This window comes from Pezoporus wallicus, unplaced genomic scaffold, assembly GCF_028554395.1.
Source record: "Pezoporus wallicus isolate ANWC-B61680 ecotype Strahan unplaced genomic scaffold, APGP_CSIRO_Pwel_v1 contig_4788, whole genome shotgun sequence".
Lineage (NCBI taxonomy): Eukaryota > Metazoa > Chordata > Aves > Psittaciformes > Psittacidae > Pezoporus > Pezoporus wallicus.
Window position 1 is genome coordinate 2,845,021 of NW_026638769.1, and position 13,392 is coordinate 2,858,412.

Here is a 13,392-nt window from a genome sequence, read left to right on the forward strand (position 1 = left end):
CAGTCCCAGGCATTGCCTGTCAGTAGCCTTCATGCCTTCTGCTAACATAACATCCTTGAATTTCAATATAATGTAAAACCCATAAACACAGAGTACAAGATGATGTATTTCTCTGTTTAATCAAGAGCCATTATTTGCCTTCTGTGTCCATCGCCAAGGCACGCAAAAACAGAAGAGTGGCCATGGCTGTGAAAATGTCCCCGAGATCTGTTAATGATCTTCTAGAGAGATGCAGCCCACATTGCCAAGCACACATGAGAAAGCAGGGAAAAAGGCCCAAAAGAACAGTAGCATGAACACAAACTTTTCAGCCTTAAAGAAACTATACAGCAATAATTCGTCTAACTTAATCCAATTGAAATCTTGGGAAGAACAAGGCCTTCCTAAAAAGCTAAGGAATCTTTTTACAGTTAAAAAAAAATAAGAGGAATTCTTCCATTTGAAAGCACATCACAATAATATTTATTTCACTGTTTCTTTTTGAACTTGAAAATTGCCAGTAAAATCTGCAGCCACACTTCTTCATTCTTTTTCCTTCTGATTTGTGTACCCTAAGGTTCTAGAAAGCACAAACATTGCCACTTCACTGAAGAGAAAAAGAGTATTGCTTTTCATCTCTTCAGCTATAAAGACAAAATTAATCGTAACTTGAAAACTCGTTACATCAGCCATCTTCCTCAACTGCTTTGTTGTTTTAATATACCTACTATTAATAAATTATGACAAAATTAGAAGCGAACAGATTAGAAAATTGTGAAACTTACGGGTGAAGGAATGATGAATGTGGAAATCTCCTAAGCAGTAGGGCTGCCAGGAATACAGCCAGGAATTTGCCTTTACACCTTTGCATAAACTGTCAGTTACCAGGAATAAAGTTATTGTGCAATGCAGCTATTTCCAAGCAAATTGATAAGGCTCACTTGATTCGCTGCAGTCCTGGCTGTGATGCTAGCACTGTTGCATTCAGTCAAGAATAGAAGTAACCTATACATTGACCCTTATATATTTCATTATTTACTTCAGCCTTGTTTTGAAACACTGCAGTCACTGGCACTATTTTTATGTGTCTCAGTCCTACCCAATCTTAACAATTGCAGAAGCAGGACTGGGCTAAGATTCGCATTACACAAGGTCTGATAATTAGCACTCATACCTCTCATATTTTAAAGTGCCAGGTAATTCCCATAGCGCAGAGCACTGGGCTCCCAACTGAAGCTGGCACAATACCTGTTAGCACACAAATAGAGAACTGTTTCTCACACTTGCAATATTTTTTTAATATTGCAATGGGCTTTTCAAGTCAGATAAAGCTGAATTACTTCCACAGGTATAAATGATCATCATCGTATTTTTAGCAGAGCTCCCAGCTAATGACTCAGAGTAGGGCTAACAGTACACAGAACCGCATCCCACAGTAAAAACACTGGAACATATTCAGCCAAACAGCTTTTTTTTTTTTTCCCCCAGAAAAATATTTTAAAATGTCAGTGAGGAATTATTTTTAATAGTATGAAACATAGGCATAATTAATATTTTAAAAGCTGATTAAAGAAAAATCACCCATGTAATTATAAAACTGTGCAGCCCGTAAATTTCAGTAACAAACCAAAACTCCGTTTTATTTAACACTGTAAAACTGTTTTATTTAAGATATTCTGCCATTTTAGTTAACTACCAGGCTGCAGTTAAGATTAGTGTTGAGATTCTCTTTTGCAATACATGTTTATATGCTTAGAAATACATTTTATTTTGATCATAGCATCGGCTACTAGCACTGGAACCCAAGTTTCATAAGCATATTTTTCTTTCTCCTTCAATTCAAATAGTAGCATGTACTACCCCAAAGCAGACCATAAATTTACTTTTCCAATATAAAGTCACTTGCCTGTAAGAGTTTCAAGAGTTTTCCTAGGACAACTCTAGCATGTATCACTGCAATTCTGTATTCCACTTAAAAAACGGTATGTGGCATTCTCCTCAAAATTACAAGCAGCCAATTTTATTATGCCATCTAGAGTGTATTTAACTGTGATACTCAGAAGAAACAATAATGACTAATACCCTCACCATGGGATCAGAATGGAGCTTCAATTATTTCTGCTTAATTTTTATTAGACTATTCTCACACATTAAATGTAAAATGTATGATCAATTTAACAGGAAAAAAAAACATTTTATCATAGTGGATATTCCGCTGTCCAACAAATGTTAGGTACATAGTAGAGATGATTACATCTGCACCTTTTAAGTCAACCAGCTCCTGAACAAGCAAGTCTTTCAACAGTCAGAGGCCAAAATTATGTACTCGTATAATCACAGAAGTTAGACAACTTTCTACAAGTTAAGTCATTAAAAGGTGCACATCCCTGACATATGAAAATTCTGAATTTAGTATGGAAAGATGCCTGAAACAGTTTGCAATAATTCTCAGCTATCCTTTTTCACAAGCCATCCCACCTACTCATTATACAACTCTGAGGCAAGTTCAGCCCATAGATGAGGAAATAAATCAGAGGGAAGAAAATTAAATCTATTTTATTCAAAATGTTAATTATATTCTTATTTTAAAAAAAAAACAATTCTCACTATATTAGCATAGTAGAATTCTGTACTTCTTAGCATGACACATGAACAAGTTAAGGATCAATCTCTGTCCCTGGGAAGATGAATTTCATCATCGAACTTGTAAACCATGAAAGCGCTGCTGTCTCAGGAAGAAATAAGATACTCCCTAAACTACAATCCGTATTATGAGAACCTTTTAAACAAGTTACTTATTTTATTTTTAAAGCACTCTAAATTTCAAACATGTTCTCAAACCAGAAAATAAATAGGCATATGCATACAAAACCTAAGTCCTTTTCAGTCACACAATTATGAATTCAAAGCTCCTGCATGAAAACCTGATCTCTCTCAAAAGGTACCTTGCTAAAGATTTGTTATTCTAGAAAAGCTTCTATATAGACTGGTGAATGCTGGCTTTACCAAAGTTAACTAATGACTTGTTGATCTCAGTGATAACCTGAGATAAATTAATAGCAATTACTAATGTCACTGGCATTAAGTCATGATGCTTCTTTCCTTTTTCTTTCAGCACTTTCCTATGAAAAAGTATCACTGAGATTACATCCTTTTTCCCCTTGTTTCTGAAGCAGATGATTTATGGGATATCAACTTTAAAAAGAAGAACTAGGAGATATTTAGATTACCTTTTTTATAGAACAATCACTCTTTTTCATGAATGAGAAGTACAAAGAAAAAGAAGCCAGCAGGAACGTTTCATTAAGCTTCAGGACAGATGAAGATTTTTTATAAGTCAGGCCACATATTTAGGTAACCAAATACAGACTTCTTGCTACATGTATCATATAAAGAAAAATAATAGACTCCTTTAAAAAGAAAGCTATGTCGACAACTGGAAAAAGGAAAACTATAGTCTCACAAATAGCTTTTAAGACCAAAGGTGACAAAAAATATAATTACCTTTTTTGATTCTCCACCACAAACCCACTGTAACTGCGGCCTATATTTCAGAGACTTGTGTGATGTCTATAAATGCACTGCATTGCCTTTCATAACTTCCAGCAAGGCAAAACACACTTCTAATAGTTAACTTGCATTTTTTAAGGACTAATGGATAATGAGGATTCCTTCTTTACTGTTGCTTTTACCTGTTGATGTAGCAGGGGTGCAATTTTGAACTGAATCACTGTCTTGAGAAAACCCAAGTCTTCTCAAAGAATGTGTAACAGTTTGACTAATATAGCTTAAAATAAGTGTGTCCAAGCTACAAGTTTACTTTAATAGCTAGCTGCTAAACAGCTTCACACATCTCTTCTAATATACTATAAGCTCGTTTTTTTCATGTAACATAATGTACAAAGCCACATAAGATTCTGAAATGTTTCTGAAATCCACAAAACTAAAGAAAGCAAAACCAGGAGATATTTCCTTTCTAGAAGACCTGGTGACATTCATTTTTTTTACAATATATTGGTAATATTACTCATAACACTTTAATACTAGAAAACATTCTTGGTATTTTCTTTGCTCAAAAACACTGCACTTTCTAGGGATTTACTTATTGCAAGGTTATTCATCGGTGCACAATACAACTAATGTTCTTGAACAAAAGAACGTATGAAAAAGCAAAGCACTGCAGCTTTGCTCTAGAGAACTTGAGCTTTCCAATTTTACACATGTGCAATCAGTTAAAGAAAAAAATTAACAGGTGACATTTAGGGCCAACCATACTCTCCACATGGAATACTATAAAAACAGGTATTCAGAATAAAATCTTAATTCCACTGACTTCATCGCCTGGACCTATGTTTTCACCCGGTGTGAGCTGAGGCCAAGTTGATAGTGCCAGACACACATGGGAAGGGAGAGCATACAGTATCCAGACAACGCCTCTGAAATCTCTGTAGCTTACATTCCCTACTGCCTCCCCACTGAAGAGCTTGGTATTTTATATTACCTTGAGTAATAGAAAAGCTCCATTTAATCTATATTTCTTCCTAATCTGTATTACCCCAAGCGTAGAATAGCAATTTCTTTAAAATATACAGGAGAAATTGTACTTTTTCACCAAATTATGTGAGAGAGTAAAGTATTTCTGCCTCCCACTTATGACTTCTATCCAAGTAAATATACTCCTTGAACATCAAAGTTATTGCAGTGCTAGTCATTTGGTCATGCTTTGTGCTTCAGCAAAATGGAGCTGGGTGATCAGAACTCCACTTGCCATAACACTGACAAAAGGCACTTATTCAGTGATGACAGGGAGCAAAGAATTATTTCCAAGCCAATGTATCTTAGGAACTATTCCAGCCACATATATCAACTTTTCCAAAGTCAGAAACTTCCATATATAGATTAATAAAAGATGGGTTTGGCTCTTGCTAAATAAAATTTTTCAGTTTTGAAGGGTGTTTTATAAAATCACCACTGTTTGGTACATTGGAGGCAGACCTTCCTTCCCCACTCAGTCACATCTAGCATTAAATCCTCATCAATTTTTGCTCCTTGTGATGACTGTCAGTAGATTGATATGTGCTATGTGAGCCTGCAACTTGTTTCCTGCTTAGATGTTCAGTGTTAAGCGTGGTAACAGTAACAAACATTTCCAGTTGGAAGTAGACAGATGCCCGTACTGCTACTGCTCTTTCAATAAAACTGCCTTTCAAAATCCCACTGTGGTAGCAAATACAGCACAACTACATAAAGCATCACAGGCGCTGCCTATATACAGCATATGAATCATATCAACAACTAGGAGAATAACTCATGTTCATTCTCTCATACTGCTGCTACCAGTATATAACAGACCTTCCTTGAGCAGCCTAAAGCATTGTCTCAGATAAGGCCACAGGAAACAGAAGGAACATGCAGGGCTGTCCCTCAGCGTTGCTATTCTTCTCATGTAAATGACTGAAATTAGAAATTTTCTTTTTCTCAGGAACTAATTGCAGGTTTACAACTGCTACTCAGGAATTCTTAATCAGTTTTAATTGCTTTTGTAGCTTTCTAATTACAGCTTTTAAACTGCTGCATCCCTGTATGACAGCAATGAACATATATGTCCATTTACATTCAAAAGGACTATTGAACAAAATAGACCATTCCAAAATTTCTTCTTCTGTGCCTACCTAAACTATCATGTGGAAACTCAGCACTGTCATAACATATCCTGCAAACATATGAGACCTTAAGCCAGGGTGACACTCAGGCACTGACAAACTGTATCTGTCCCCAGGGAGAGCAGGCAGTTCCCGTCTCCAGGATGCAGCAGAAGCTGCTAGACTTGTTTTTTCAGGCAGTAAAACAGCAGCCTCCATCTTCTCTTCAGTATTAAAGATCTTAACATAGCCAACAACAACAGTATAACATTCATGGCATGCTGGAAAGGCACAGCAGCGCAGAAGGGTTCAAGAGGCTCTTTTTACATCCTCTCCTATGAACACATTCAGTACGGAAATGAAATAATTTGATCTTGTATGCATACATAAAACATCAATAAATACACACTGGTTTACAGGCCTTTTATGTATTAATTAAACCTGTACAAAAAGAAAAAAAAGCAATACTCCTTATGTATAGTATTTTAAAAACTTCAGTGAGACATTAACATGAAAGCACAGATTTTTGTTTCATGCTATATTTTTAACTCTATTCTGCATAGATCTTTATATGCCACAGACTACTCCAGTGAAACTACTCTGACTGCATCTGCTGTTCTAAACTGACAGTCTAGCCAGACCATTTCTAGTGGCCATATCATATTATGAAAAAACAGGGGAAAAAAAAAAAAAGGGGGGGAAAAAAACCCAGAAAAATATGCTTTCATGAGTCAACACTTTACAACACCAAATCAACCCATTAAATTTTTAAGTAAAGAAGACAAGCTACTGTCTGCATCAAAGAAGTAAACCTGACATACAGCACAACTAAAAAACTCCACATTACTCTTTACCCTGACTTGTCAAGATGCCTTAATACTTACTGAACTGCTATACCTGCGGCTAATAAAGCATTCTATAGCATCTCACTGAAGTGTTTTGAGAAAAGATGAGAAAGGCTGAGTGACTTCAACCACCCAAGGTTTTTATAGCTTTAAATTAGAAGAAAGGTCATTACCAAACTTTTATGAGGCACTCCTGGGCACGCCATTGCAAACTGTTGTCCAGAGCTCCATTTGGCATTCTAAAGTGACTCATAACTCATATGGAGGAAAAGATAATGCCAAACAAAATAAAGCAAGTTAAACACAATATTGTTAGGTTGTCAAGCAGAAGTTTGATATCCTTGAGTTAGCAATTACTTTGCAGTTGCCTTATTCTAGAGTCCTGCCTCAGATCACCTTTACAAAGCACTGTAAAAGCTACTAAAGATGGAAGGGATTTTTTCTTATTAATTTGAATCAAGCAAGGAGTTGGTAATTTGACATAATATAAAGGCCTGCTCAGTAACAGCGTTAACACACAAAATTGCTGTAGGAAAGTTCATAGCTTTGATGTTCTCCTAAATCATCATTAGTTATGTTTAAATACCAGTTTAAAATGCTGACGCTACTGAACTCTAACATGGAATTGGAGATTAAAATGGAAAAATAGCACCATACCACAGACCAGAAAACATTAGATATGCACTCCACAAAGTTTTTTGCCTTCCTCACTCTTTGTAGTAAGATCTCACTCCTATCATCTCCATGGGCTATCAGAATCACAACATGGTTCTAATTAAAGCAGTTTGAATTTAAACTGTAAAATGCATCTTAGAGTAAGTATAAATAAAAAACATCTCCTTCTCTTAGAAGGACAATTTTAGTAGCTAGAAAGATGAACATGCACATAGTGGGGAAAGGGTGCATAACAAAGAAAATTTTAATTCTGCCTCAGTGCTCATGGTTTTGGTCTTTTTCAGAATTAGTGTATGGAAGGCCAAACACATTGTTCAAAGTTATAAATCACAATGAATATGAATAAACACGGATGCATCAGCAGGACAATGATGCTGGAGCTCAGCCTCTGGCATATGAACATTTGCATGTCAAATTAAATATCAGAACACGGAAAAAGCATCCTCAGTAAATTCAGTAAGAGCATACGTAACACTATACACTTGACTGATTAAGTTGAAGCCAACAATGAACTCGCGCAGTAGCCAGAACTTTTGATTTCACTGAACCACAGTGACTCTCAGTGTATTCTGCCACTTTATCAGTTTGTATTGTCCTGGGATAAACTCCTTTGCCTCTTCATGAATTTGCATAAAGAATGAAAGAGTACTTGGCTCCACACTTGCATACCCCACCAATGCAGGAAAACCAGTTCAAACAGGAGAAGATAAATGGGGTTTGATGCATCTGGCAGAAATGCTGCCCCTGTCTAACCGTCAGCACAGCTGAAAATGGGACAGGAGAAGGTTGTTCTGCTGCTGTGCCAAAAGCATTTATTCAGTATGTTAGCTGAAAATAATAAATCTATAGAAAGCATGCACGTTAATGACAACCTTTTAAAATATTGTTTCTCTATGAATGATTTTGTAAAAAGTGCCTGATCTTGTTAGGTACTGCTTACCCAAATGCCTGTCTAGAGAAGCAGGCAGGTTCAAGTTGATTGTTGTCTTGAGCCTTCTCTGCCCCATGCATTGCCAGCTGTTTACTGGCACATACCTGTCATCTTACCCACCCTTTCTATGTCTGAACTCTGCTCCCATAGCAGCAAATCTGGTGTGTATCACATACTCCAAGAGGGCAGGCATTCATTCTCAAACAGTGGAAATGGCCCCTCAAAACCTTACTGGTAGCTTTGTTCTCTCACTTATAAAAGACTCCTAATGAGGCACCACTTACTGTCCCTTCTCTTTCAGTGCCTATGGGAACTGCCAAGCTCCTGTCTCATTCTTGCCCCTGTATTTCTAGAGAAAAAAAAAATAAAAAAGAAACAGCTTTCACTCCTGCCAGCATCAAGGATACTCAGTGCATGGGAAAGCTTACTCTAACCCATAATTTTCAGAAAGGACAGACCCAAAACTAAGTAGGCAGGGCACACACTTACTGTGTAGAAACCCACATCCAAATCAGCACCAGTGGGATTCAAGCTTGGGCTAATCATTTGCCATCAGATGGATATGCCACGAGTAGCTGCCTGAAACACAGCCCGCAGGCAGAGCAGACAGGACATGGGTCTGTGCTGCCCCTCCTGCAGGGCATGAGACCGTCTCCAAAAACAAGAGTGTGCATGAGCAACCCCATGCCTGGGACATCTCTTAGTACACGTGCCCACTCCTGCATAGAACTTTCCATGAAGAGTTTCACAGAAGATGAAGAAACGTCAAGCTGAGCGGCAGATGAATAAGACATTTTGATTTTTGTTGCGTCTAGAACTGGACTAATTGGGCATGTAAACACTCTGTGTTTACAACTTTAGAGTATGTATTTCAGGGAAGATTTTATAAGAATCCACCATGATCTTTGAGCACTTCATTTTCCAACTTGAATGTTGTTTTAGGATTTCAGGGTTGTTTGCTTGTTTTAAGAAATGTATTTGGGAGTTTTACACAGTACAGACAGGTTACTGTGTATCCTGCTTAATATCTCGCTATATGCAATTCATTAAATCATTTTTCTCTTCTCAGGACTGAATTTATTCCAACCTAGAGGAACACAACACCCCCTTGTATCCTGAACTGATAACACATATCCCTATTAAAATGATTTTCAGTTAGCATTTTAATTTGTTCCTCCTATGCCCACCAACACTAAGCATGCATAAAGTCTCATGAGTAAAATAGAGTTTATGACATGATAACATCACACAAAACTTCTTAAAATTCCATCCATCTTGTGCTGCATTTTTTATAGCTATAAAACAAGACTTCCATATGGGTCACAGGCATCAGAACATGAGACAAAATAAAAATTAAGATACTTCCACCTAGTGAGTCAAACCATAATAAGAGCCTTTGGGTGTAACATCAAGAACAATTTTTTGCCTCAAAAATTTACTGTGGAGAAATTAGAGGCACCACCCTACGAACCATCATTCCTTGTTCAAATTTGCTTTCTTTTTAGAAGTGATAAAGGTTCAGAAAAGTACCACCTTTGCCAGAAAAAAACAGCTACCCTAGAGCCAGGCTCCCAAGCCCCAGGTACTGTGCAAGCACTGCTGCAAGAAGGCGCAGAGGTCTAAACAGTGACACACAGGGAAGTACAGGCACTAAACTGGTTCTTCTGTTTACAAAAGAAAACAGAAAAGTTTGAGTGTTTATTGCTGTGTCCAAGCTCTTTATGACACAGTATAACTGCTAGTTTGATAATTAGCAAGTCAAGTTTGTAATATGAAAGATCCTTTTTTCATACTGATTTTACTGAACTTTTCAGTATCACTGGTAAACAGAATCATAGAATAGTTAGGGCTGGAAAGGACCTTAAGATCATCTAGTTCCAACCCTCCTGCCATGGGCAGGGAAATCTTTTATAACATTTTTTGTAGTATACAAAATTAATTTTTTTTATGAATATCATTTTATTTCCTTTGAGAAATCTTGGTTTTGTAACATTTTGTCCATTTACTTTTATTTTCTACATTGCTTATCAAAATATGCCAGTGACATTCCACACAATGTAAGACTCAGACTTGCATAGCAAATTTGCTTCTACTACATGCTCCACCATAAACTGGAGGTTCCTGAACTCCCTATATTCCTATTTTATAAACACAAGGAACATCTTCATTCTCCTTTCACATACATCTTTGACTCAAGTTACTGGCTGGCAACTTTATGTTGATGATACTTCCCTTACTACTCCCAACTCCTTACTTCTGAAATAACATTGTTTTTTTTCATTATTCGATGCGTTTTTGATTTTCTTTTCCTTCAGTTCACTGCTCTTTTTCTATGGAATTACTATCCACTTTATGCCAAACTTGAATTTACTTCCATGTATTTATTCCAGCTTTCCTCTATATACTCTACCCACATTTCCTATTTCATACTCCTAGTGACAGAAACTGATATGATATATAAAGCCAGGCTTTTAGACCTCGTGATTCCTGCTCAGATGGGCTAAAAGAGCGGACGTGGTGAAGTTAAATAGTTTAATCATTCACCATAATTTCAAAACAAATCCCACAGACCATGTTATTGGTTGGCCCCTTTTGCACTAAGTACAGACACAGATGCATAAACTGAAGCTCAGACCTGGTCTCAAAAATATTTTGGGGTACTGTCTTGTGATTGTTTCCACAAAGTATCACAAAAAGCCATGGACTGTCACAGCTCATTGGGAAATTCCACCTTAATTTCTGCTCATGAGAAAACAAAAATAATGGGACTGTTTGGAATATCTCAGCATCTCAGATTCTAAAGACACGTAGTGATATGAAAAATTATTCAGTTCAAACATTCTGAAAGCTTTTTGTTAGAAAGATGATTTTTGTTTTTAGGACTCTGTAAAATAATAGTTTGACAGTCCCTGTCCAATATCAGCCTTCGGGCCATTTTACTCTGAATGTTCATACTGTTGAAATCACTGAATTACTTTTTTTAATTCAGGATTTTTTTTTGTTTTGGCACATTCTGTCTATGGTAACTTGCTTTAGAACTAGATTGCTGTAAAACTGTTATGTTTTTGAAAGATATTCCTAGACGTATCCTTTCCTCCTTTTCCTGAAATGCTTCTGACAAAAATAGCTTATCTAATATTTTCTCCTAATGTTAGCCACTAGTAGGAAATTACAATACTTACTGGAGATTAGGCCCTATTTAGCAGCAGCAGGAGGAAACCTAAAGCACCACCAATCCAAATAGACAAATATTATTTTATTCAATTTTTAGACACCGAACGGAAGAATTGGAAATAACATCACGTAACTCAATCCTCAGAAACAGGTTATTCCATTGAATTTGCTGGGATCTATCCTCTGATTAATATCAAGACTGAAACCTGTATGTAACTCTAGGAAACACACTGAGCTCTCTGGAAGGCCAGGGACACAAATACTGGATTTATGTTCTTTTATATTACAAATGATTCATGTACTGGTGATTTCCACACCCAGTGCCTCATTATTTTGGAAGTGACATCTCAGTGGGCCCTTCTCCAAGGCTTCTCAAACTGTGCTCCAACCATATGCCTTAAGCAGAAGTTTAGTGCCCTCACTGCTGAGCATGACAGGTCTGCAAGCTTTTATACAGAATATAATCAATGCAAAGGATTAACTTCACCTGTGCTGAATCCAATCATCTGTTATTCAATTCAGAATACCCATTGAGATTACATATCACAACGTTTTAACTACACCACTTCATCCTGTTCTGGTTTATGTACGTGAGAAATCAGAGTAAATAACTACTTAATGTAATAATGTGGCCCTTTCAAATGTTCCTTATTTGACACAGAACAAATCTTACTTAATATGCTCTCCAAACAATGCTTTTAATCTCTCATATGCAAAAAGAAAACTGTTCAATATAGTTTTTTCATCCAGTCTATGGGTGAAAGCCATTATTTCCATTCATACTCTTTTCCTTGAAGTGTACACCACCATGAAGTGTTTGGGACAGTTTGTTTTCAAAATAACTTATGTACTTTTATTCACTTTATTTCTATGATAAAAGACCCCACAGCAAGGATGGAATAACAATATGGAAACTAACCATCTAATCCAACTGGACACACTTTATTGAAGCCTTATTACTTCCATGTGCAAGAAGAAACTAAAGCCAACTGCAATCCCCAATATTTGGCATCCTCAGTACACACTGTATCCAGCAGGAGAATTTCACTTCTTGTTTTCATTTTTACAGCCCCGTAATATTAGACATATGGACTTATCTCGATCATTTAGAGATCAAGAGTTTTAACTGAACAAAAAAAGCAAGGTCTTTATTATGCCTAAAACAATACTCTTCTTGAAAAAGTTGTAATGCTTTGCAAATATTATTCTAATCTCTTTTGCAGTATGAATACTATTAAAAATAACTGGTATCAAAATTTTAGTACAGATGATAAAATCTTCAAGAATGGGTATAAAGAGAAATGACAATATGGTTATAACATAGATTCAAGTCAAGCAATTTATATGAAAGAATCTCCCTATGGATACATTCAATGCCATAGTTATATTCCAATGTATTCTGAAGTAGTATGTGTGATAAATTAATTCAAGATACAAATCCTGCTTTCCTAAAAAGTACTAATATAAAATTATGAGCTATCATGAAACAAATATTTGTTTTCAATAGAAAAAAAATAAATGGCTCTTTATTAAAGCATTTAAAGCTTTCCTTTCTGTTTTCTGAGTGGTATACCAAGATATACCTCTGATATGAAAACACCCCCAAGATGGATCAATCAGGTAATTAACTTTCTTAATGGAGGTCTGAGAAGATTAAACCTTCATTCTGTAGTTTCAGCAACACATTTCGCATCTTGCACTCTTCCAGTAATATTTACTGATGAGGATTTTTAATTTTCAACTCACTTTTTTTTCTCCAACACATATGCTTTTCTTTGCTATGTCAGTAAATTATGAGAATACTGCACGGCTTAAAAGTTTTCTCCTCCAGTGTTATTAATAATGCAAGACACTGAAAGTCAGGTTCTTTTGGTTGAGTTTATTTCACATTTTTGTAAGAATTTCAGCAAAATCATTACTTTTAACATTTTGCAGTACCTTATGACTTTCCTAGACCTATTTTAATCAAAGAGGCTACCTATAAGAGAAAGGAGGTCAAATATTAATTATTTAACAGGATGATAAATAGTTGGTTCTTAACAGAGACAAAATTTTGGTAGGAAAAAAAAAATACTGACCTCCATTTAATGATACTAAAATGAATACAATTACTTTTTAAAAGAAATTGTACTACAGATCAAGAAAC

The 13,392-nt window shown here is 36.1% G+C and overlaps 1 protein-coding gene across 4 annotated transcripts in view; it reads right to left on the reverse strand.

Moving 5' to 3' along the window:
* BCKDHB (branched chain keto acid dehydrogenase E1 subunit beta) overlaps positions 1–13,392 on the reverse strand; it is a 116,476-nt gene that overhangs the window by 30,738 nt on the left and 72,346 nt on the right. The gene's annotated exons all lie outside the window — the stretch shown is intronic.